A 27,474-nucleotide genomic window follows, 5' to 3' on the forward strand; every position below is an offset into this window, starting at 1 on the left:
TCTGTATTATCATTGACGGTGACATTACAGACAGAGTCATAGTCACAGAGCCTTGTACTGAACACATCCAACCCTTGACTTCACAACTGGTGCCTTGTCCAGAATTTCCATGACCTTCGAAGCTGGAAATCACAATCTTAGACTCTGTCACACAAAATCTTGTCAATTCTACTCTGTAAATATCTCTTGAATCTGAGGTCTTTCCCCCTCCATCCCTTAGTTCAGCCATCCAGCCTTCTCTCACTTGTAACAATTCCCATGAGCCTTCCCTCCCCGCCCCCCACTCCACTTTTTTTAATGTGTGGAGCCCAACTCAGGGCTTGAACTCACATCCCTGAGATCAAGACCTGAGCTGAGATCAAGAGTGGGACGCTTAACCAACTGAGCCACCCAGGCACCCCAACAAATTCCAAAAATCTTAAAAGGTCTTCCCACTGCAGAGTCCAGGATTGTCTCCAGTATTTTCTTCTTGAGAAATAAGTAACAGAATTCTCAGGCTTAAAAATTCCCATTGCCCACCAAACAAAATCCATATGAGTCACCATACCCTTTGTAATCTTGCCCTATTTTCATCTCCTGCCCCTTATACAAATAGCCCATGTTCTGGACACACTGAATTTCTTAACATTTCTCACAGGCACGTGTTCTTGAACAATTTGAACCATTGTACAAGAAATTTGGTGAAATCATCTGTTGATGTACCAGGTCCCTAGGCTTTAAGGGGGTCTTTCTGTGACCCTCCTCTGGCCATTCTTCTCCACCAGGCAGGCAGTGTGGAACCATGGTCACTGCCTGTCCAGAGGCTGCACATCCTCTTCTGGATCACACTCCTGGTGCCCAGGCTCCAGACCTCCCTGTCTGAAAGACCCAAGCCCGCTTCTATGGTTTGTGGAGACCTCTTTCCATGTGGATCCTCCAGAGGGCAGCCCATACCACCAACCTGGCCACTTCCAGGACTCAGGGTGGCCAGAAGGCAGCTGCTTGCAGTGGGACGGGGGTAAAAACAGAGTCCACAAGTGGCACATGGAGCCCCTTGTAACACAGGTTACTGCTGGGGTGGGAAAAGAAGGAGGGAGGTTCCTGGGAAGGAGAACTAGGGATGGGGACAGCTCACCTCCTGCCATGACATCCCGTCATGGAACTCTTAAGAGTGTTAAAATTCAGAATTGAATTTGGTCTTCCGAGTCATTGTGAAAATAAATTCATCAGGGTAATGGAGTGGATTACATTTTATTCAGCAGTCATTAGCTTGATTTTAAACCTTTAAATATTTAGATATACAGCATTTAGACCTTTTTTAGTATGGCAGCTTGGGGCCAACAGTAAACATCAGGGGCAGCCCTGCTTTCCTGTTTAGCTGTTATGTCCTTCCTCCTAATGGCTGCCTGGTGAACTCATATATGGCCTGCAAAACCCATGGCAAATTTCACCTCTTCCAGGAAGCGTTTTCTTTCCCTTCTAAGGCAGAGTTAATCACTTCAATTTAACTGGGATTTTTGATTATAGATAACAAGTAACAACAGTACTTATAGTTATAGGTGCTAAAGTAGTCCTCCCTCTCCTCTTTTACATCTTCTTCCATTCTTTCTCCTTCTCCTTTTTCTTCTTCAATAAAGCTCTCCTCCTCCTCCTCCTCCTTCAATAAAGCTAGGGTACAGGAATGCACCTGGCTTTAGACAGTCCTGGAGCCAGGAGGTGGGGTGCAGCCTGGTCCCCGGGGGGTGTGCTCAGCCATCTTCTGCCAGGCCTGTCTGCCACTCATCCACATAGTGAAATATGGTCATGCCACACTTAAGAAAATTAGGTAGGCTAGATAATCTATTTATCCCTTCAAAGATGCATGTTTAAAAGATTTGTGAGTTTTCTTGTCCTGAAAGTTTTCTATCTCTTCCAGTCAAAAGGGCAGCCCCAATAGAAGCTAATTTCTTTCTTTCTTTTTTTTTTTTTTAAGATTTTATTGATTTATTTGACAGGGATCACAAGTAGGCAGAGAGGCAGGCAGAGAGAGCGGGGGAAGCAGGCTCCCCGCTGAGCAGAAAGCCAATTCGGGGCTCGATCCAAGGACCCTGGGATCATGACCTGAGGCGAAGGCAGAGGCTTTAACCCACTGAGCCACCCAGGCACCCCCCTAGAAGCCAATTTCTTAACGCCAATTCCAAATTCCCAAGGAAGGAACTCTGCTGTAAAGGCAGGAAGAACAAATACCATATCCTATCAGGGTGGGATGACACCTTGAGATATTAACCCCCTCATGTACACTTGTCTTTGCTCTCTTTGGTCAGAGGCATTTGTTGCCTTGGAGACTAGGGAGCAAGGAGAGAAAAGGCTATTGAATTTCAAAAGCCTTGGCTTTCATTTCATACAAGCCTAGTTCCTGAGGAGAATCTGGACTTGGCGAATGTGTGAGGGTGAACACCAGGGCTTCATGCCTTCCTGGATACACACACACACACCCAAGAGACTTCGATCCGGCTGTTGCTGGAGCCGGGAGGATCTGGGTCACATTCCAAAGTGGTGAGACCCAGAGTCGCCTGCTCCCTCAGAGTGTCATGGTGTGGGAGAACGAGAGGAGAAATGGTTAAGCTGTGTGTCTGGGCAGATGGGCCCTGGGAGGCTGCACTGAGCATCATGGGAGCAGTGGAGAATTTCCTGTGTGCTGCAAACAGGACGCCTGATGAAGCCGAAAAGCCTCCTAGGCCTGGAGGCGCCATTGTGGGCACGTACAACAGTGACCCAGAGACAACCGGCAAGAACTGATAACAGTCATGGATGGTGACAGGGAAGGGAAGGAAACAGCCTCTGCTTATGTTAAGAACCTCTGAGTGTAGGGGCGCCTGGGTGGCTCAGTGGATTAAAGCCTCTGCCTTCGGCTCAGGTCATGATCCCAGGGTCCTGGGATAGAGCCCCGCATCAGGCTCTCTGCTCGGCAGGGAGCCTGCTTCCTCCTCTCTCTCTCTCTCTGCCTGCCTCTCTGCCTACTTGTGATCTCTATCTGTCAAAAAAAAAAAAAAAAAAAAAAAAAAGAAGAGCCTCTGAGTGTACCTTTGAGGAAAGGGGAGGATCCCTGACTGACCGCCACATGGTCGAATGGATGTTTGGAAGACAGAGCAGGGATTAATGTTTTAGGATTAATATTTTGAAAATAAAATATATTTTTCTCGATTATGACATATTCCCTAGACAAGCAGTCTTGGGGAAATTAAAATGATGCATGCCTTGGAATTTGCATTTTCCCCACCGATTTAAACAAGCCTGTATCCTGCAGGCAGGATTGCCAGCATCATGAGGAGCAGCCTTTGCCCAAAGAAGTTAAACCTTCCAGCTCCCTAAGGAGCACACTGCAGGTAATGAGAGCTAAGCTGGTGCCGAGCAGGGAGGTGGCGGAGCTCTGAGCTCTGCAGGGAGTCAGGGTGGCAGAGAGGAGCCAAACGGTGAGTCAGGACCGGTCTGTGGAATTGACGGCTCTTCTTGAGCATCACATTCTGGACAGAGTCGCTTAAACGTATCTCAGGAGCATCTTACATGCTTGCAATTCGGTGCCGAACGGGAACGTCTGTGGTATGGGTGACCTGTGTTCTGGTTTTTAAAATTACATTTAAACACAATATCCAAAGATTCTTCCTTTCCAGTTATTTCCCATTTGCAGCACCTACTGTATTTGTATCAACGCTTTTTTAAAAATTAGGCAAGTTACCAGCTATGAGAGTCTCTCTGCTCTTAAACTTCATCATTGCCATGCGTTTCTCAAAGAACATCTGAAGTCACTATTTCATTAAGCGGATATTATCTGAGTAATTATCTAAGTCACTGAAGACTTCCAGGATAATTCCTGCTGTTTGCAATGGTGTCTGTGAATTGGGCTGGCGAGCCAAACCAGACCACCTTTGCACCACCAGCCTGGGACTTCTAGCTCTCGCAGAGCAGAGTTTGGTTTTTTTGTTTTTGTTTTTTTTTTTTTTAGTTCATTGAGAACTTAATAATCTATTTTTTTTCTTTCCTTTGAAGACCTCAGGAAAGAAAGGGTCATTGCTTATCGTGAGGGACAAATTGGTACCGTCAGAAGAAAGGGCAGATTCGAATTGTACTGTTCTAGAATGATCTGACAGATGGGGACGTGAAGGTAAAAGCACACTCACCTCTCCCGCGTGCCACTCTCCAGGCTTCCTGCAAGGGCAACCCGCTGTCACTTCACACAACAGCAGCGAGCATCGGCAGAACAATAGATTTTGATTAGAAAAACACTAATGCCATATCTATTTGTTAATTGTAGACTGTTCACAATTCCTGTCAAATGTAGGATTCTTTTTTAAATTTCAGAGAAGTAATCATAGCCTCTGGAAATTTGGTGTGAGCGCTATCCATTCAGGCTTTTGTTTGCAGAGCCTGGGGTGAGGGTGGGGGGTTGTGTACACCGGGAGGGGGACGTCTTGGAGTAGTTGTCTTTCCAAGGGCACTTGAGAGAGCAAGTGTGGAGCTTATGGTTTTAATCACGAAGGACTAAAGATAACCAACTGAAAAGTTTCTGATCAAGATGTTTACGTTTTCAATTTAAGCACTGGAATTGAGAGAGCACATGGCAAAGCAAATGCAAAAGCCATGTTTTCTTTTCATTCTTTCACGTGGAGCTGGAATGTTTCCTTAGTGGCCCAGGGTTTTCACATGGTAATTGTGTGCTGTAAAATGAAGGAAGGATGAGAAAACTATCCAAAGGAAGAGAAAATAAGGAAAACAAAAGCCATGAGAGGAAAGACAGCTTTGGGGAGGGGGGAGCTTGTTTGGGGAGGTCTGCTCTGGGAAGACAAGAAAATTAAACTTGGGCTCGATTTAAACAAGAACGTTTAACAGCTACTGAACAGAGAGTACAGTAGAGTGCAGTAGAATAATTCTGATTTATTACCGTTTGGGGGTGGGGCTATCTCAGCTTGATCTATGGCGAAGAACTCTCCGAGGGTCCAACCTGCCTGGGCATAGCGGACAAACAGCTGGGGCAGGACTGCCTGCGATTTCTTGCAAGAGTGTGTGCAGGGGTACATTTGGGGTCACTTCTCATTCTCGGGAAAGAAGGGTCCAGTCACATTGAAACTAACCCAGTGACAGAGAGAGGGAACACAAAAACAAACCCAGCTCTCTGCGGGGTCATTGGATTGGTCTCCTAGTCTAGTCCCAGATTTGACTCCTGGCTCAGTCCTAATCGGGCGTGGAGTAGAAGGAAGGATGAGTTGCTTGCAAAGAACCTCTTCAGGAACATGAATGTAACACGAATGTAAGAATGTGGCTCAAGCACACGTGTGCTTGGGGAGCTTTCCAAGAGCAAACCCGAGAGGAGAGCAGTCTCTTCCCACCTTGCCACCCGAACAGCAGTCACCTTTGTTACTCTGGGGGCTGTTAGGGTCCATGATCAAAGGAGTGAGACCGATACAAAGTGAAGGTCAAGCAAAGCTTTATTTCTCGCCAAGCATCGAGAATCAAACCAACCGTTCGGGGCTGCCTCTTAAAGAGAGAGTGACCACTCCCAGCCTCACAGACTAACTTTTATAGAGCAAAGGCCATGTGGTTGAACCTGGTCACACACAGGTGGCCAATGAGATTGCAACACACAGAGAAAGCTGCACAGTCATGCTAGGTCACACATGGGTGGCCAATTGAATTACAATTCACCCCATAGTAGATATTTGAACTAGCCTATCACCTTGGTCAGAATTGGTGCCCAAAAGGCGGGGCCCACACTCCTTGGTAGCTAGGGAGACAGTATGTGTGCTTTACTGATTGGATGTCTCCACCTGGCCTGACTCATCCCTGCATTCGGGCTCTGTTATCTCCACCTGACCTGACCCACCCTTGTATTTGGGCTCTGTTATCAGGGACTGGTCGACTACATTTTACTGGTTTCCCGGACTTGCTTTTAAGTAAGTTCCCCTGGGCAGGGTGGGGGGGAAGTGGGAGGGTGCAGGGGGGGTGGTGGTGGCAGGGTCAGTTTAACTTTTACTGCATAAACAACAAAATCACTGTTTAACCGAGATGAAATCGCTCTGGCTAAATAGGCCCTTACAGGGGCACCTCGTGTTTCCACTGGGGCGGAGACTCCTTCCCTGGAGGCCCCCGGTGGAGGGACAACCCATCATGGGCCCAGACCTGCTTCAGAGCACTTGGGAAGACGGCCTCTGGGGACTTTCAAAAATACCTGGAGGCAAGTATCATTTGCAAGAGCCTGAAGGTCAGATGGAGAGAAGGGGCTCAGAAGCCAATGAAACAGTCATTCTGTTCGCCAGATTTCCTATTTTGTAGACTCTGATGTTTAGGTAAGTTGATCGGTGTTAGAACATCTCACTAAATCTCAAAGCTTTCAATGACTCATTGCTGATTAAGTTTTATATGGATATAAACTGGGATTGCAAACACTCTTTAACAGCATTTTACAGGATTTGAAATTTAGGCACAGAGCTTTCTTCTTCTATTATGTATTCTGATGTTTCTAACTATGAAAGAACAAAATATAGCTTAACAAATATAGCTCTTAACAGACTTAAAAATGATTTATGCTTATATTCAATTTGCATTCATTTCATGCCAGTTATCTATTACCACACAACAAAAGACTCCAAAACTCAGTGGCTTACACTATATAAATATTGAAATGTCTACACGTAAAAAGACTGACTATTACCAAGTTTTAGTGAGGAGTTGGAGCCACTGGAACTCTCATCCTCTGTAAGTGGGGATATGAAATGGAGCAATCACTTTGAAAAACCGTGAAAAACAGTTGGCAGTATCTTACAATATTAAACATAGACTACCATGTGATCCAGCCATTCTACTCCTGCATATTTACCCAAGAGAAATAAAAGTATAGAGCTGCGCAAAGAACTATGAGTGTTCATAGCAGCTTTATTTTTTATTGGCAAAAGCTGAAAACAAGGGAAATGTCTGACCACAGTGAGTGGATAAACCGATTGTGGTATATCCATACAGTAGATATCCATATAGTGGTAACTCAAGTGAGAAAAATAAGAGAGAACGAATTACAGATACACCCAACAACATGAATAAATCTCAAAATAATAGTGCTGAGTGAAAGAAGCCAAGCAAAAAACAACACACACTGTATGAGTGCATTTGTAAAATTCTAGAACATGTAAACTAGTCTAATATGACAGGGAGCAGATCAGGGGCTACCTGGTTAAAAGGAGAGGGCAGAAGGAGAGATGATAAAAGGGCACAAGGCAACTTTGAGAGTAAGATCTATTATATGCTCATTATCTTGATTGTAGTGATGGTTTTACATGTAAACACATAGGTCAAACTCATCAAATTAGACACTTTAAATATATACAGTTCACTACATATCAATTCTGCCTCAATAAAAAGAATAAAATTTCAAAAAACAAAACTAGCAGAAAATTTAGTGATTAAATAAAGCTAAATAAAATTTAATTTGCTCATTGGTTGGCAAATTGGACAGGGCTCGACGACAGAGGGTTCATCTCTGCTCCATACACCACCAGCTGTGACAACTCTTTGAGGACTCACAATTGGATCCCAAGCTGGTTCACTCACAGGGTGACAACTTGATACTGACTCTAAGCTGGGAACATGGTCTAAGCTGAGTACTAGAGGCCTCTAGTTCCTCCCCACCTGAACCATCACAAGTGACCTGAGCTTCCCACCTAGTGACTCAGTTCAAATGGCAAGTGTCAGAAGAGAATGCCAGGTGGAAGCTGCATAGGTTTTGATCACTTGGCTTTGGAAATCACAGAGTCCCTGCTACCAAAGTCTAGTAATTGAGGCAGTCACAAAGTCAACCCTCAGGTTCAAGGAAAGGGAAAACAGACTCTACCTCTTGATGATGAGCATCAGATTCTGGAAGAGCTTGTGGACTGGGAATTATTGTTGAAGTTATGTTTTTGGAAAATATGATATACCACAGTCCACCTTTGGTCCAATAATTCACATTTCTCCTACATGCAAAATATGCTCTCTCCTCAGAGCCCCCCCCCCCCCAAAGTCTTAATCTCATGAGGCTAGTGGACTCAGGCTTGAAGTCCAAGATCCCATCATCTAACGCAAATACAGTGAAAAGCAGTTTCTTGAGAGGTTTAACTTTCCTAAGAAGTTTCTTAAGAAGTTAATTTTCTTCCAAAGTTAAATATATACCTACAGGGTCAGGTGTATACTGTGTTAGATAATTACCTAACAGAAATGAAAGCACCTGGCCATACAAAGAGGAGAGGCTCCTTGGGTGAAGTTCCTCAAGTACAGCTCCCCATGTGAAATTTCTCTTGATGGCAAACCCATGAATTACAGAGAAAGTTCTTTACCCCATACCAACATACAATGGTAGGACAGTTACGTGGTAAGATCTATAAATATTCTCCCTCAAAAAGAGAGAAAACGCATGCACACAGAAGTCATTGCTCCATAGCAATTCTGAAATCCAGCTGGGCACATTTGGTCCATCCCTTGATCAGGGTTCAATTCTACTGTCTGTGTAAATGTTGCTCTAGCTCCTAACTCTGCTCTTTCGGCTCTTGAGACTACAGTTCGAATTATCCTTTTTTTTCAATAAAATATAGCCCACATTTGTAGCTGAGTAATTTTTTTAGTTTACGTGCTCTCTCTAGAAGTTCAGGGACCAAAGGCCAATTTACCCTTTGAAGTCTCTGTCCCCTTCAGTTCAAGTTGGTTTTGTTTAGAACAGTAAGTCTCTTAAAAACTTGAAAAATTCCTATGACTCTCATGGAAGTGCTGTTAGATAAAAGTGATCCCACAGATCTCATCTAGGTAAGACTTTCTCTTTCTTGAGCTACTGGTGAGGATGCTGATGGCTCATGTCCTTCAGATTCTTCTAACTTCTGTTGTTTAACAGAATCTGTGAGTTACATCCTATAGAATTTAGAGTCTTTGATCTGTCTGAAAGTTTCCATGAGCACTGACTTAGAGATTTCTGTGGTCTTCACAAATTATTAAAGACTACTTTGGAGTTGATCTCTGGCTCAAGGTCCTTCCTTAATTTAGGAATTCTGTGCCATCTCTAGAGAGGCTAAGAATGAAAAATAGTTTTACTTTCAAGCCCAGGAAGTCCTGGCTCCTCTATATTTCCTTTAAATTTGCTTGAAAACCAAACAGTTTCTTATTTATTCATCTCTCTCTATCCTTATCAAGTCATACATAGATCCAGTTGGCACTTTCACAATTCAGCTTGGAAATGTTCTTAGCCATATTTCCCAATTCATTATGTACACTTTCTATTTTTTAAGTCACCCCAGACGAAATCCTGTTTCTACCAGATTTCAATAATCTTTTCTTCCCTTTCTTTTAAGATTTTATTTATTTGAGAGAGAGGGAAAGAGCACACAAGCAGTGGGGAGGGACAGATGGAGAAGCAAACTCCTTGCTGAGCAGGAAGCCTGATGTGGGACTCGATCCCAGTACTCTGGGATCATGACCTAAGACAAAGGCAGAGGCTTAACAGAATGAGTCAGGTAGATGCCCCTTTCCTTTCCTTTAGACCCTTGCTCCCAGCCTCTTCAGGGGCTATCAGGTCCCAGCTAACAGTCTCGTCAAGTCCTTACCAACTTCTGCCCAACTCCCAATCCCAAAACTGCTGTCACGTGTTTTTGACACTGGATCACCCCACTTCCAGATGCCAAGATATGGTCCAAGTATATACTGATGCATGATAAACTAACTAAAACCTAAGGGTTTAAAACAACCATAACCATTTATTATTGCTTCAGAATCTTCTATCTAGGCAAGGCTTAGTGAGAAACAATGGGAAACATCTCTGCTCCAGTCGGCATTAGCTAAGGCAGTTCAGCTGAGAGCCAGCGGAACTGCTTCCAAATGGCCCATTCACATGGCTGGCAAGATGGCGCTGGCTATTGCCTGGGAGTTTAGCCAGGGTTGAGGGTCAGGAACTGCAATATTCCTCCAAGAAGACCTCTCCATGTGGCCTGGGCTTCCTCATTATATGGTGACTAAAGGTCAAGAGTGAGATTCGCAAGTGATAAAGAGAGTCATTTTTTGATCTGAGGATTCTGTGATCCTCAAAAGTCGCAGAACATCACTTCAGCTACACCTGATGAGTTGAGGTGGTCACAAAAGCCTGACTGGGTTTAATGGTAAGGGACATAAATTTCTTATCTTACAGTGAGTGTGCTTAGGTTCTGGAAGAACCTGTGGAATGAAAAATATTGTTCTCGCCATTTTTAAAAAAATACAATCTGCCACACATTTTTTTATTTTGTTATTCTTTTCATATTTAAAATGTTTATATGGGGGTGCCTGGGTGGCTCAATTGTTAAGAATATGCCTTTGGCTCAGGTCAAGATCCCGGAGTCCTGGGATTGGGCCCCGCATCGGGCTCCCTGCTCAGCGGGAAGCCTGCTTCTCCCACTCCCCCTGCTTGTGTTCCCTCTCTCGCTGTGTCTCTCTGTCAAATAAATAAATAAAATCTTTAAATAAATGAATAAATGAAATGTTTATATGGTTCAGAAGTCAATATTCTATGAAAAGGTATACTCGCTCCCATCTCTATCCCTATAAATGTTTTAGTTTTTGGTTTATCCTTTCCATTTGTTTTAAATTACACCCTCCACACCCTATACACAATGCACACACACACACACACACACATACACACACACAGAGCATAGCACATACTCTTTTAATTTGCTCTAAGTGAAGTGTATAAAAATGCTCAGTTCAGTTGGCTTTGTAAATAAAAGACCCCAAGTATGTTCTCCCTCCAAATGAATTTTGCTTTATGGTTTATGCCAACTTCTCTCACAGGACTGGAGAGAGGATATGTTGTTGTTTTGCCGTCTTCTTTTAGGGTGTTCTGCGGTCCAGAATAAGGTCTGCCAGTTTATTGAGACCTCAGCAACACCTGATTCACCAATGGTAGAAGAACACGCATAGGGAGCTGGACCTCAGGAGAGAATTCTAGGCTAGAGATACAGGATATGAGAGTCACTGGTGGTGGCTGGAATGGGCTACACATGGAGGGAGAGAAGCCAAGACAAAACTGAGAAGTCATATCTTAAAACTGAAGGAACAAGTTAACAAATACACCAAGGGGACTCAGAACTAGCCTCAGAGATTGGAAGAGGATCAGAAGAGAATGTTGTCATCAAAACCACGGAGGTAATTGACTCTCCCGGAGGAACAGGTGTGGGTCTACACCTATAGAGGAAAGGTCAAATGATCATTCAAAATTTGTACATGGTGGTGTGGTTTCCATGGGCTCCATGAAGGAGTGAAAACATGATTTCAGAGGGTTGGGGAGGACATGGCAGCTAAGGAAGTGAAGACAGTACTAATGACTCTTTCAGAAAGCTTTTCTGGGAAAAGAAACAGAAGAAATGGTAACTAGAAGAGAACATGGGACAAGTCAATTTTTAAGATGTGAGAAGCCAACATTTAAAGGTGAAAGGGGGGGCACCTGGGTGGCTCAGTGGGCTGAGCCTCTGCCTTTGGCTCAGGTCATGATCTCAGAGTCCTGGGATTGAGCCCCACATCGGCTCTCTGCTCAGTGGGGAGCCTGCTTCCCCCTCTCTCTCTGCCTGCCTCTCTGCCTCCTTGTGTTCTCTGTCTGTCAAATAAATCAATAAAATCTTAAGAAACAAAATTTGAAAGGGAAGAGGGCACCTGGGTGGCACAGTCAGTTGAGCTCCAACTCTTGGTTTCGTGATCTCAGGGTCACGATTTCATGGTGGAGAGGGTCAAGCCCTCTGTCAAGCTTTGTACTCAGCGCAGAGTCTGCTTAAGTTTCTTTCTCTCTCTGCCTCCCTTCCCCACTCTCTCTTGCTCTCTCTCACTCTCTCTCTCTCTCTCTCTCTGTCTCCTCTCTTTAAATAAATAAATAAATATTTTTTTAAAAAGGTGAAAGGGAAGAAATCATTAGAGAAGAAAGGGAGAGTCTGAAACATGGTGAAACAAGATAATGGCGGGGGAGAGCCGTTAGCTATGGCCAGGGGGAGAGACACATTTTCCCTGAGACCAGAGGGAAGGAGAGGGGGACGGATGTGGTCTTAGAAGAAGGACAGTGACAGTTTCAACAAGTCTGCTTGGACTGCCCTTTCTCTCTGATATAGGAGACAGGTCATCACCAAACTCAGGCTGCCCATTAGCATCACTATCACCCAAGGGAGCAGGCTTCACATCTTCCCAGCTGATTAAAAGATCCCCGATTCCTCAGAGGAAAGCCCCACTTATTCATAGAAATGAAGGGGGCTAATGTGAGCTTGGGCTATGCACCCTCTGGTCTTAACCTGGCTGTATCCTGGAAGAGAACGGAGAAGGAAGAGAATTAAAACCCCACGCAGGGACAGGCTTCTGAAGAGGACCTCAAAGGAGCTGAAGGATTTCAAGGTGTCCATCTGGGCAGAAGGTATGGATGGGCGGAGAGGCATTCGAGGCAGCAGATTGGACACAACAAATCTACCCATGCTGAGGTGGTTCTGACTGCCGCCAGTTACCTGAGCACTCGGTCCTCAGGCTGAAGCACACCGGTGTAACCAGTAAGCCTTTGGAGGTGGACCGTCCAGGGACCATTTTTGATTCCATCCCTTTCCAGCCGCCATAACAGGTAAAAAAACAAGTTAGTAATAGGAACCCCCAACCTCACAGGCATCTTATTATGACTCCATTATCCCTTAGCCGATGCATTAAAGTATCAAGCACTAAACGACAAGAAATGCTTAATAAGTGTTCCCTATTATTCACAGCAGGTGGACATTCTATGTTAGGCGTCAGAATTTGTACTTAATACATTGGGCAGGGAGAATCCTGAAAGGTTTCTGAGTTTAGGAAATACATGGGCGGTGCTGTGTCCTAGGAAGACTTGTGGGGAGGAGGTGTACGAACTGTGTGGTAGCAGCGTGACGGTGGAGGGGGTGGAGGGTTCGTTGCCCTTTCAACATGACCAGGCGTGAGGCCATGAGACTTCTGCTCTGTGCCTGGTGTTTTATGTACAACTCAGACCGAGCTGTCTTTGCTCATACGTTTTGGTTTACAAGTTTGCAATTAAGAAAGATGTATGTTCAAGCTGGTCCATGCCATCACAGGACAGTAAAATGCAGACAAGAAGGACTACCTCTGTGAGCACAGAGGAAAGCTTCAGGAGAGCAGAATTAGTAAGAGAGAAAGTGCAAATGTGGTAACATCATTAACATTTGGGAAGTCTGAGTCAAGGGTATGTAGAAATTCTTCGTATTATTCTTGCAACTTTTCTGTAAGTATGAAATCACGTCAACATGTAAAAGGAAGAAAGAAAAAGGTATCAAAGCCAGGATCCAGAGTCAGACCATCCGTGTCTGGGGACTCGTTTCTGTCACGAATGACGGAACCGCCAATTCAAACTGATGCCAGCAAAGTGAGTCAACCCAAATCTTACGGTCCACGCAGCATACAGGTCCCGAGGAAGGGCAGTCACGGGCATGACTGGTGCCAAACGGCCAACACACGTCACTGGGACTTGCTATCTCTCCCCCTCGGAGCTCGGCCTTCTGCCTTGTTTGCTTCATTCTCAGCCTCTACCTGGTGGAGTTCCCGGCTCCTATCTCCTGGGTTTTGATCCAGTTGAAAAGAAAAAGGGCTCTGTCATCCGCGTGAGTGGTCTTACTGCATCTCATCGTTTGGGTACTCATCCGCCAGAAACCTTCTCGGTGGTCACTTCCTCGGATTTGGCCAAGCTCACTATAAGCTCATCCCTGGAGCTAGGGATGGTTCAGCTCCATTCAGAGTGTATGTGCTGAGAGTGGGGATGGGCTTGGGTCACCTCAGGAGAATAAAAGGTGACCTTACCATAGGAAGGGCACATGGATCCTGGGAACACCAACATTAGACCTCCACAGATCCTACATTAGCTATGGCTGCATGATAAGCCCCTCCAAAACTTCAGGATGTAAAATGACAATGATGATTATTTGCTCACAACTGTGCCAGTTAGGCAAGGCTCGGCAGGAATGGCTCATCTCTGTTCCACCTGGTATCGCTGAGGACGCTTGGCTGGTACTGGGGGTTCTGTTTTCAAGATGGCTCCTTCATAGGAGCAGCAAGTTGGTGCTGGATGGGGGCGGCGGCCACCTCTCTCCTCCATGTGGGCCGCCCCACATGGCTGCTTGCCTTCCTCATAGCATGGAGGTTAGGTTTCAAGAAGGAACAGAAATTATGAGTCATCTGGACAGTTAGCGTCGCTAGCAGTCCCAGGCCCAGAGCAGACTTAAGGTTGTGGAGAAATAGAATCACCTCACCTTGGCCAAATGACCCAGGATTTGCAGCTCTTTAATGCACCTCAGATATGCTTTGTCTTATTCCCTGCTCCCACAGCTGCCAGAATAAAAATTAGGGTTCCAGTGTCTTAAAGCTTTGCTCTCACAGCTGCATGTCCTGAATCCCCACTGAACTCCGAAGGCCCTCTGCTAAGCATTTAAGAGCAACCTTATCCACTGGTCACCAGAGCAGGGGATACCGCTCACATGTCCACAGAGGTCAGGCAGGTGGGCCACACCAGTGGCATGGAAACCCATGCTGGCGCATAGAGAAATGACATTTTACTCTAGGGATTGATGCAGAATTGACGTTTTCTATGGAGACAGCTGCTCCTCAGCTCTGACCAAGCGCCGCCAAGTGGAATTTAGGCCCTTGATGACCCAAATTTTCCATTTTCCAAGAGAAGCTGAAAGTTTAGAGATTTATATGAAATCCTTTTATTTTAAAATGCCGGCTCATCCAAAGGTCAAACAAAAATATCTGAAGGCCAAGTGCTGAAGTCCCACAACTTTGGGACTAAAAGGATTAAAAAGAAATTAGCATTCATTGTCAAGAATTTACATACTTAAAAAAGAAACTCATAAAATCATTGTATTTTCCTAAGCTAATGCTTCAGAACATGATTAAGCTGAGTAATTCATTAAATATGAAATAGTATGGATTATTTCATATCTTAAATGTGGTTCCAGTACCACCTATGATAGATTAGAGATAGCCTTAAATTATTTGATACTCTTCCCATCTACAGGTGGGGTCTAATTCTTCTCCTCTTGATTGTGGGCTGGCTGTGGTGACTTGCTTGTAACCAATAGAATGTGGCAGAAGTCAGGCTGCACAAGTTCTGAGGCCAGGTCCAGGGAAGCCTGGCAATTTCTGCCTTGGCCTCTTGGGTAGCCTCTCTCTGGGTGTTCCCTCTTGGAATCCAGCTGCCATGCTGTAAAAAGCCCACAGCACATAGAGAAACCCTGTGCAGACACTCTGGTCAGCCAACAGTCTCCAAGAAATGCTACTGTAAGAGTGGCCTCCACGGACATCCATCCCAGCCGAACCGTTGACGATTGTGGCTCCAGGCGACATCCGACTGCAGCTGAATGAACCCCATAAGGGAACTGTCCAGACTAGCCCCTTTGGAATTCCTTTCTTTCTTTCTTTCTGATTTTATTTTTTAAGTAATGTCTACACCCAACATGGGGCTTGAACTCACAGCCCCAAGATCCATGAGTGTACTCGACAGAGTCAGCCAGGCACCCTTTGGAATTTCTGATCTATAGAAATTATGAACACAATAAAGTGGCTGTGTTAAGGTGCTAACTTCTGGGGGTAATCTATTCCACAGCAACGTACAACAGGAACACTATCTGAATGTGTTTGCTCAGGAAAGTCAAGCTTCTCAGGCCTAAGAAAATGTATCTGTTGTTGGCACTATTTCTACTTAATGTTTTCTTATTGGGATGGTTATGAAGGTTTACAGGTTAATTTTTAAAGAGTAAAATGTCTAAACTAACAAAAAGTAAAATGTGTGACTCTTTTCTTTCTTTCTTTTTTTTTTTTTGCCTTCCTTTCCTGTTGTGATGGTGAAAACATGATCGATAGCTCTAAGAAAAGTATTACCAAAAATGTTTGTTCTCTTGTTTCTTTGTGGCAAACACCATGCATTTCCAAACAACACACTGTTGGAGGGTAAGCAGACTTTCAAGATGAAAAAGGATACGTAAACCTCTCCTAGAAAGATTTAGAGATTGTAATCAAAAGTACTCAAATTAATAGAATGGCTAATTATCTCATTAGTAAACTCAAGAACTAAAGATGCAACTTAAAAATAAAAGTAAATGCGCCCAGTTAAGCCTCATACACATAGGAGAGAGAAAAGCTTCATGTCTGCCTGGAGAGCAACATAAAGGAGCCCACGTTTTCATGTGTGGTGACCAGAGGTGGTAAGTATTATAGTATGTGTTTTTATTTTTAAAAAAAAATTTTTAAAAGATTTTATTTATTTATGTGACAGACAGAGATCACAAGTAGGCAGAGAGGCAGGCAGAGATAGGGGGAAGCAGGCTCCCGGCTGAGCAGAGAGCCCGATGCGGGGCTCGATCCCAGGACCCTGAGATCATGACCTGAGCTGAAGGCAGAGGCTTTAACCCACTGAGCCACCCAGGCGCCCCAATATAGTATGTGTTTTTAGAAGAAAAATGTATACCCATTCACTATTTTGCAATGCCCTACACCTCACTTAGCACTTCAAGTAACACGAGGCTTGAGAAACGAATCATTTAGGAAGAGAAAATGAAGTACTTACAAGTGGTACTGGATCCTTCCTCTGCTTCTATTTTTAAAGGAACAAAATATGAGACACTATGTCTACTCTTCTACTGAAGGAGAAAGATAAGATTCCAGAAATTTAAGTGTCAACTAGAAAGCTCTGATTATTCTGAAAACTCTCTGGAACCCACAAGCAAAAATTCTTCTCTTCAGCTGGGCTCCCAGAATCCAGTCTTTGAGTAAAAATGCCCAGTCACTGCATTCCCTTAAGAAGGGTCACCTGATAGAGTCAAAGTAATTCTTGTGATAGCCAGACATGATTTTCTTTTAAAGAATAATCTTTTAAACATGGGAAGATTTACTCTATTACTTAGTAGTATGAGAGACTGGTCATAAATGAGAAAAGGTGTGGGCTTGGTGATTTTTGACCTTGACTGTGCTAAGGAAACACAATCTGGAGAAAAGTCAAGAGCCAAATGGCAACATCAGCCACTTCCAGCCCTTAGCAATGGGGACTCATTGTGGAAAAACCAGTCTTGGCTACATCAGCAATCCCAGACCCCTACTTTGTAGAAGGAATACTTGCTTGTCTTTTGCAACCATTCATCTTGTACTAATTACGATGGCCATTTTCCCATCTTATAGCCTTGTAGAGGTCACTGCAAAGCTACGGGCTCCTGACTGGGAGCCGGCAGAGACTAGGGCTCTGTCAGTCACAGGAAGGGGAGGCAGGAAGAAAAGGCACAGATTCAAACAACGTTGACTATCCTTAGTTTCAGTGGCTCATTTCCAGCTTCCTGACTGGCTTGACTCTGGGGGGGAAGAAACAAAAAAGAGAAAAAAAAAAAAAAAAAAGTTTTGAATTTCCTGCTATGAGCCAGAACGCAGAGATGTGGGTCAAGGAAAGAAGAGGACACACTTCATGTGAGAACGCTGTCTACCAGCGGCCATGGGAAGACTTGAAGATTCTCGCTTGCTGTGTAGGCAGAAAGTGAGGCCAGGTGACTGGATGTCTAGGGTGGGAAAAAACCATACTCCTCTTTCAAAGAAGGAGATTTGTTGTTCTCTGTTTCTGTTAGTCTGAGAACAGAAAGCCAGTCTTCCAAGGAGCTTCCGGGGAGAAACATCGGGCGCCATGCTACCCCTGTGAGTAACCCTCCTGTTGAAAACTTCAAGAGAAGGTGCTGGATGAGCCCTGCCAAAATTCATCTGACACAGGCTTCCCCCACCCTCTGAAAGTAGAGACCTCCTATGAAACCTTCAGAAGCCAAAGGGCATAAAGGGAAGAAGTAATTACCGTTATTTCATATGGAAAAATGTGAGGGTTCCCAAACCCAAAATAACCTCTTGGATTTCCTGATACCTGAGGACACATCTTGCTAACGGACGCACAGCATAAATGGAGATAAAGCACAGATGCTCTCAGACACTGTTCAGAGCTGCAGTATCTTGCTGTGAGCTGCTGCTGAGGGGGGCCCCGGGGAAGGAGCCTGGGGGGACCCCTCTCCTTGTTGAGCTGCCTGCTGCTTCCACAGTGGCTCCTGGCAAAGCAACGCTATTTTCACTTTTCTTCTTTTTTTGTGAAAGCAAAATTCCTTTCCAGATTTTTTTCGGTTAGCGAAAACAGGTACAAGCGTAGGTCTTTTATAAAAACCAAGTCTCCTAGCAGGAACTTTGGAAAAGCAGGGGATATCTGTCATCACAACCAGCTGACTGATGGACAGAGGGCACACACGGACTCAGCAAGCATTCCCTGTACAGCACATGAGAGTGATGGGAGAGGACAGAGCACACCCCTCCCAGGCAGGGTACCCAGACTTAACTGTATCAACCCCATTACTGTGGGGGCTCCTGGACTGCCAATCCCCGGGGCCTCACTGGTCTTGGGGTGGCTTTTGTGCCCTCCTACCTCAGTCTCCTGCATTGTCAACTTCACTCCATTCTCAAGATGTCTGGAACTGTCCCTTGGGGGTGCTTTGAAAATTTTTAGGGGAGCTTTTGACCATCAAAATAACTATAGGGCGGGGGCACTATATACAGTTAGCGAGCAGGACCAAGGATGTGGGATGCCGTGCGATACATAAGCATTCCCAAACAACAAAGAATCATCCTTCCGTCCACATCCATCATGACTTTCAAATGATCCACTGCACATTCATACACATGGACATCATTGTATGTTTTAGCCTAGAACCTTCTTCCATTGTACATATAAACAGAAGATACTTCTACATTTTGCATGATTTTATTATGCTCTGAAATTTCCAGTTGATTGAAGAAAAATCATCCCTTGTTTTGTTTGAGGCTTACCAAGAGCTGTCACTGTTTCTGAAAGTCAGTGCATGACAGGAATGCTCAGCTCTAGGTATCTGAGATGCCAACAAGCCCTCTGTAAGCTGTCATGGGTGTGGGGACCGTGTCTAGACTCGCACACAGTTGCGCACAAGCATTTACATATTAAAATCAAGGATATTTTATTTTAAGTAACTTTCACTTCTCTTTTAGACTCTAATTGGGCAGACATATGTTGTGTGTGAGGAGATTACACTACCTACAAATGTTATGTCTGGACAGTAAAGCGTGTTAACACAATGTTTTGGATGAGGTACAAGGCCTGTTGGGGTTGGGAAACTATGATGAGCTGGAGTGTTTAGAACTTAGGAATTTTTCACATACTGACCCAAGTGTTATCCTCCCTCTACCAATTCTTAACAAAATGCTAAGGAGGGAAGAAGGGGATGGGTCATAAAAAATTATCACCCTCAGAGAAAAGGAGGAAAGAAGAGGGTGGGTCGTAAAAAATATCACCCACAGAGAAGAGGTCTGTGGAGAAGCTTCCTGGTCCGAGGACACCCTCTAGCAACCTCACTTGATTTGTTGGATCCTTTTTTCTGGGGTCTGACTGAGCCAGTATCTGCTGTCTTACCTGCTAGAATTCTCCCTGCCTCCTCCCTGTTTACTTGTGATCATGTCTTATCTTTCTCTCTTTTTTAAAATTGTGTGATTTGGGCTGTGTTCATTTCAAGTTCTCAACTCATACCCAAATTCTTTAGAAGAAAGATGCTACGTGAATGCCTGTCCTTAAGAAATATGTAGACAGTCCATGAACTAAATGTTCATACAGTCTAACTGTTCCTGTTTGGAAAGAAACTAGCAGATCGTTAAGTTTCTTGAGTCTTAGGGGCCCAACTTTGTTTTAGCTAATTCACTGTCTTCTTAAGGTCCCAACTTAATTTATTTTAGACCAAAGACACAGGTGTGCCCTAAGATCCTGTTTATAGGGCCTCAGGCTTTCTCACTTAAAACCACTTCCCAGACATATTCAGAATCTGACCAATTCTGAATCAAGAATATTTCCAAAATCAAAATATCTCTAAAATTTTAAGAGCGCACATCTGCAATGGTATAATTAGAAAAAGATTCAATTCAAACCCAAGACGTATTTTTTATTACATGGATTAGAGGACGGGTATATAGTGAAAGCTTGCACTGTGCTGTAGCATAGCTGTTTCCCACCGGAATATAAACCATAGAAGTTACACACTATGAGTAGGCGAGGTGTCCCTAGTACGTATCCACATGTTGTGGCTTGGTCCCCTAATTCCCCCAAGCAGTCTTTGGAAGCCCTGCTGTTCGCATGTCAGCAAACACAACAGAGCATATGGACTAAGGCTTAGGTACTACAATGGCATAGTCTTTAAAATGGGCAACTATAAAAAATCCTTTGTTTGGATTTAGACTCTTGGTGTAGACTCTGAGGTTTAAAAAAAAAAAATCCTCTACCATAATTACATTTTAAAATACAAGAAATAGGGGTCCTGGGTGGCTGAGTCAGTTAAGCATCTGCCTTCGGCTCAGGTCATGATCCCGGGGTCCTGGGATCAAGCCCTGCATCGGGCTCCCTGCTCAGTAGGAAACCTGCTTCTCCCTCTCTCACTCACCCTGCTTGTGTTCCCTCTCTCGCTGTCTCTCTGTCAAATAAATAAAATCTTTAAAAAAAATAAAATAAAATAAATCAAACACCAAAGAACCCAGCTGAGGTTAGGAAAGCAGTTAACCTATCTCTATGCCTCTGGAATCAACATGCACACTAGGTAATAAACATTAAGTGGGCATCTCATTTTATTTCTGTGTAAAAGGAAGCTGGACTCAGGCACATTAAATGGTTAAATCAGGTAAGAGAAGGTTTTAGGTTTTGTTTTTTGGTGGTTTTTCTTTTTTGAGAGATAACGAGGTACTTGTCTTCAACACAGACTCACACAATCAAAAGCATTAGTACAGAGCAATGGAATGTGTGTATGCTTTAAAAAGAAATCTCAAGGAAAGTCAACACACTCGTCCTCACCCCTACAGGCAGAGGCAAGTATCCCAGAGACCGGATTCAGACTTAGGCAGGCAGCAGAAGCCACTGGGCCCCGAAAGAGGAGCCAGAGAGGGGACCCTTCGGAAAAACCCCCTCCCGTCTGCCTGGCCCAAGGGTCCCTGTTCGGTCATCTAAGGAAGCCCAGGAGTGGGGCCAGTGGTGGAGACTCCGCTGGCCCCTGCTGCTGATGAGGCAGCATTTAGTGCCAGATCCTGGCCCTGTCTACTTTCATGAACTGATCACTGGCGGGAAGCAAGGGATGGGGAGGAGAGAAAGGAAAGGAACAGAGACAAAGAAAAAAGACTTACTCTTTCTCATCCTCCTTGAAACACCGGCTCTGGTTTTAATGTCAAATATCACAACCCAATAAGGTAGTGTGGGGTTGGGCAAAAGAGAGCTGGTCTGGTTAATACTTGTTGAGCACTGATTTGGTGGCAAGTACCTCGTTTTGTACTTACATTATCTCAGCTACTCCCCCAGGAATCCCATATTGCCAGCACTCTTACCTGCCCCCCCACCCCATTTTAAAGAGGGGATGAGACTTGGATGTTAAGTGATGAGCCCAGGATCACACATTCAGTGCCAATGGTCTGAGTGCAAGACCAACTCTTAGCTGCTAAGCTTTACTAGCCCCACTTACATCATTAGGTCCCTGGTTTCACATAAAAAAAAAAAATACTTTATCTTATGCTTGGGGTCTTTGATCTGTGGCACTCCAAACATCTCACATATGTATTCTTTGTTAATCCAACAAACTCCCAGTGAATTCCAGGAGTAGAAAAAAAAAGTTGATCCCTAGTTAAAGATTGGAAAAGCCGCAAAACTTCTAGATTTCCCTTCAATTTCAAAATGTCTCTGCTTAATCAGTATTGCTAAAGACTCCTGCCTCGAGTCACTGCCCACTTCTCGGTGCCATTCGCCCCGGCCAGCAGGCCACAGCAGATGGAAAGCAGTTCTGTCTTATAGTTTCAAAGGGAGAAGAATAAAAGCAGCAAATACTTGATCCAGCTGTCTAGATGACTCTGGAAGGGACACAGCCCTCCCATCTGAGTGTGCTACCCTAACACGCCAGGCACTGACGTATCTAAGGAATGCAATATGTATTTTTCTCTAATTTTGGTTTTTATCACACTCACATTCCTTGACCCACACAGATACCAACTCTGGACACCATCAGAGTGGTGTCCTGGCAGGGAGCTGATTTGAAATATTCATCTAGCTAGTGGACTTCCTAAAATGCACATCAGCACATAAAACATCAAAACGCCAGACTATTTAAAAACAATTCTCTTACCAGTTCTAGCTCTTTTGTTGACATGACAATCTCTTTCTGTGTTTGGACAGTAGAATAACTATAAAAATACGATTCCCTCTGTAAGTATAATATAAAAATTATATAACATTATAAATGTATACGTTGTAATTACACAATGTTATAAATGTAATATATGACATAGTATTATTGGGTGTAATAGATACATGTTATCGATATGTTTTTATAGGTCTCTACTCTATTTACGGTTATCTCGTTATTCAACCACAGCTTCAGGCAAAGGAGAGCACCAGTGTCGCTGAGTCATCATTTCTGCAGTATGATTTTCATGTATGTTTCCCTGCTCTCTCTAAGGAAGATGGCTTGCCCCTAGCGACAGGCTTTGTACCTGTAAGTGCCAGGAAAGGCTGTTACTCCTGAAGGATTTCACTCTGGCCCATAGGAGGGGCTTTCTGCCATGGTTAGGCAGAAATGATGGTAACAGTGGCAGAAGCAACAGTGGTAGTAGCATTTTAGACTGAGTCATCTGCTTCCAATTATTATCAACTCTTTGGTTTACTTGCCTTTCCAAACTCAGATACAGGATTGCAAAGCCTAAAGTAGGTGACTCCTTAATGATGTAGTCTCATTAACTTCGAGGCAACTCCGGAAAGCTATTTTCCTCAAGTTGTATGGAGAATGCAAAATGAGCCAGCACGTTCGAACCCATTTAGGCAGTCAGGAAAGGTAAGCATAACCTCAGAAAATAAATCTTAAACCTCTCAAAGGATTAGAATTAAGCCAACATTGGATGGCGTGGTTTACTGTTAGGACACAGTTATCGATATAGCTTGGGTATTTACATGCAGTAGCACAAACTTCACATGAACAAAGTAATCATGGAAGTGAATGAGGGAAGCAGAGAAGAAATGGAAAATTTAGAGTTTGCAAGCCCAGCTGCTTACAGGGGGACAGGCTAGGTCATGGCCATAAAGGACGCTGTGAGCAGGGACATATCTGTAGGTGGAACAGTGCATCTGAGCCCTGCCTCAACATCATCCAGGCAGAAGGGGAAGGGGGAGAGGAGTGGGAGGGTGGTAATGACATTTGCTTTCAGTCGACAGTTCTTGAGGCTGCTGAAGGGTCCAGAGATGTTACTCTTCTTCTAATACCTGCATATTTCGGGATTTACCATACATTAAAAAGTAAACACTGTTTTTAAAATACTCAAAAAAGAGGTCTATAAGGTTGCAAAATTTCAGCCTCAGTTGTAATGGACAGAACACATAGAAATGGCTTTAGTGTGTGGTACCTAACCATAAGAATGAAGACAAATATTAAATTCACTGCTGTCATTAATAAGAATGTCCCAAAGCTAATAGGGTCATGTGAAGTGTGGGTGGATTCTGTTTTTATGTCTCTGGTATTTAATCATAATTACATAACAAATTCAAAGTATGGGAGACTTGAGCCCTAAAATATAATATTTAGACACTCCCCCTGCCCCCCCCCACATCCCTCACTTAGTCAGCATCAAGCAAATAGATGTTGAGATGCTCTGGACAATCTTTTTATTATCCTCTTAGCAATAGTTGAATTTTCAGAAGTCAACCATCAGGCCTTATTCATCTCCAGACTCCTGAAACATAGCAGGAACTTTAAAACTATGTGTTGAATTAATGAACAAATCAGATTTTGTGCACTGTGTACTTCACCTTGACAAATCATAGAAAGTCTATGTATACCCAGAAAACAAATAATCCAATTAAAAAAATAGGCAGAAGACATGAACAGACATTTCTCCAAAGAAGATCTACAGATGGCCCACAGACATGTGAAAAGATGCTTTATCATCACTTATCATCAGAGAAATGCAAATCAAAACCACAGTGAGATCTCACCTCACACCTGTCAGCATGGCTAACACCAAAACCACAAGAAACAATAAGGGCTGGTGAGGATGTGGAGAAAAAGGACCCTCTTGCACTGTTGGTGGAAACAGCATGGAAGGTCCTCAAAAAGTTAAAAATAAGAACTACCCTATGAGCCAGGGATCACACTACTGAGTTTTTACCCCCAAATACAAAAACACTAATTCAAAGGGATACATGCACCCCTATGTTTACAGCAGCATTATCTACACTAGTCAAGATATGAAAGCAGCCCAAGTGTCCATTTATAGATGAATGGATAAAGAAGATGTGGTATATATATATATATATATGTGTATATATATGATGGAATATTACTCAGCCATGCAAAAGAACAAGCTCTTGCCATTTGCAACAACGTGGATGGAGCTAGAGAGTATTATGCTAAGTGAAATAAGTCAGAGAAAGACAAATACCATACAATTTCACTTATATGTGGAATTTAAGAACCAAAACAAACCAGCGAAAGAAAAAAAGAGAGAGGGAGAAAAACAAACCAAGAAACAGACTCATAACTATGGAGAACAAACTGATGGTTACCAGAGGGAACATGGCTAGTGGCAGGGGGCAGGTGGATGGGGAAAATGAGAGGTGGGGATTAAAAAGTACACTTATCATGATGAAAAAAACAAAACAAAACAAAATAAAACAAGAAAGCTTATGCATAGAAAATGAGTAAAATGAAGTTATTGGGATAATTCAGAAAACCTTTATCAAAATGAGAAGTGTGATGAGCCATGGAAAAATAACTATATTCCCCCAGTTAAAAAAATAAAATGTGATTCTAAATATACTTAGTAAATAACTTCTTCTGGAACTGACCTCAAATCAGCCCATTCCATTCCCATTTCCCAAGGCTATCGCAGCTCTCTGGGAGTGGAATTGCAACAGACAATGCTCCATCCAAGTGCCAGAGACTTATATAACAGGGAAGTCAGATGCCAGAAGTACAACTATGGAAGTTCCCCCTCCAACAGGCTCCTTGAACTCACGAGTGTCTGGAGCCCTGGGAGGATTTTCCTTGAAGAATGACCCAATGGTGCAGCGTGAATAGACTTTGGGCCTGGGCAGAGTATTGTTCCACTCGTGGGGTTAACTGGAGGTTGATAGGTGGGGTCATAGGTATAGATGGAAGGAAATGTCCTTAACATGCAGACAGCATGGTTGGCTGGGGAGGGCTATGGTCCAGGGTAAGTACTGAGCTCCCAAACTGGGCTCCTTAAATTTAGGTGGACACATATAAGGCAGAGATATTAGTTAAACAAAATGAAACCCAATCAGGAGGTAATTCAAAATATAGTCACCCTTCCCATAAGTGAATAAAGTCACTTACTTATTCATATCCCACAACACCATGCCCCCTTTCTCCACTCCTACAAGATAATAAAGCCAGTCCCCTTTACAGAAAGCACACATGTCACAAAGCCATTTCCTTCTGATTAAGAGTCACTAGAAATGCTCATCTTTCCACTTCTTGGATCAGCCTGATTTGGTGACGGCCCAAATGACAGAATAATTCAGTTGTGACAGGAGTACCGCAAGGGGACACCCTTGTCAATGGGCCCATCTGTCTGCTGTCATTCTCCATCCCTTCAAACGCTTAAGAGAATAGCTTGTTACTGAAAGTGTTATAAGCAGAGGGAGTTGCACTCATCCCCATTCCAAATTGGGTGAAGGAAGGTCCTGAACAGTAGATAGTGCTTTAGCAGAAAACACAGTTGTCGGAAGCACAAGTGATAAATCTAGAACTTCGAGCTCTCAGGGTGACTGTGGCCTCTCCTCTTTCTCATGCTCTAGAATTCCTCACAGAAAAACAATAAGATTATGATGTCCTGCTCTTGTTTCACAAATGTTCAGTGAGTAGCTACTGTATAGAAAACATGGGCTGGATATTACAGGGAACATAAAACAGTTTTAAAAATTCATGTTTTCTACCCTCAATGAACTTCAGGGCTAGTTAAGAAAAGCTACACACCCATAAAAAGTTAAGTTATAAAATGAAACAAGTCCTAGCTAATCACAGATCCCCACAAGTTCTGTTTAGGATTTAGAATAATTTAGCATTTTGAATGAGTCAAACAAATGTTAGGTATCACAAATTGACTACTATTGACACACCAAATACCACCTCTCTGAAACCCAATACTGAGGTGGCAGCCCCTTCCCTCCTTTGGACCTCCATGGTTGTATTTCTTATGTGTTAATCTGGTCTCTCGGGGCAGCCCCGAGTTCCCACATGCTATGTAGACGCCTGGGCATGGTGGAGCAGCCAGTAGCATCAGGTGAAGACGCTACTCATGGACCCTACTCTGTCCTTTGATTTACTTCCTGGTTTCCCTTCCCAGGCAGCTTACCACACTTCACTGCCGTCATATAGTACTGTCCCTGCTAAAACATAATGTCTCCGAGGGCAAGAGTTGGGTCTATCTGGGGACAGTTACGGAAAGAATGAAAGGCTGTCATAACTTTACTCAAACAATCATAAAAGTAACTCGAAAATCGGAGAGTTCATAGACTAGTACCAAGATAACAGTTACCAAAACAAAACAGAACAAAATTAAAGGGAACAAATAGAAAATAAGAAGGAGATAGGAAAAAGCCTAACCTACCTCACAGTGTTACAGGTAATATTATTGTCCGTACATATTTTGCTCCTGTCTGCCTGAGGCTGTCCTTGTTTAACCTGCCATCTGGAAAGCCGTGGGCCAAAGACGCCATCTTCAACGCGGCCGACCAGCCTGAGGCAGCAGCAGCCTCGAGACCTGAGCTGCCCCATGAGGAGCGACGTCCACCCTCATCCACAAGCAGCTTCTCCACTGCCCTCCAAGCCTGGTGTAGTTTCTCAGCTGTGCGCAAACACACAGAAACACCCAGGTGCCTCCCCACCTGAAATGGAGCCGTGGGGATGCTGGTAAAACCATGCATGTCTGGATCTCTGTGGTTCAGCTGGGAGAGAAAACACAAAAAATCAGAAAGTGGGAGAGACCCCTATAGTTTCAGGGATGCGCAGTGATTCCTTCTGGTACCTATGCTGGGCCACCAGCTCCATTAGACCCCGGAACAGTCTACACACCCCTTGCTTTGTTACCACTCACCCTTTGGCAGTCACCATATAACCAAGCATTTGGATGAGGGACTCAGTTCTGGGCCACATGGGGAGAAGCAAATTTAAGAATTTGCCTTGCCAGGGTGCAGGTAAAGAAGCTAAGAGTCAAACTATGGTTGCTGTCTCTGGTCCTTTCCATCATGCTACACTGAGTCTACAGACACACACATGCCTGCACATGTACACATGTGTGCACACACACACAGAGTGCCAAGGCAGACCTCCTAGTGCCAGGTCTGGGTTCCAAACAGCTGGAGCAGAAAGCCGCCGTTGGCAGGAGCAGACAATAACA

This window comes from Enhydra lutris, unplaced genomic scaffold (assembly GCF_002288905.1).
Source record: "Enhydra lutris kenyoni isolate GAN:26980312 unplaced genomic scaffold, ASM228890v2 scaffoldscaffold1, whole genome shotgun sequence".
NCBI lineage: Eukaryota > Metazoa > Chordata > Mammalia > Carnivora > Mustelidae > Enhydra > Enhydra lutris.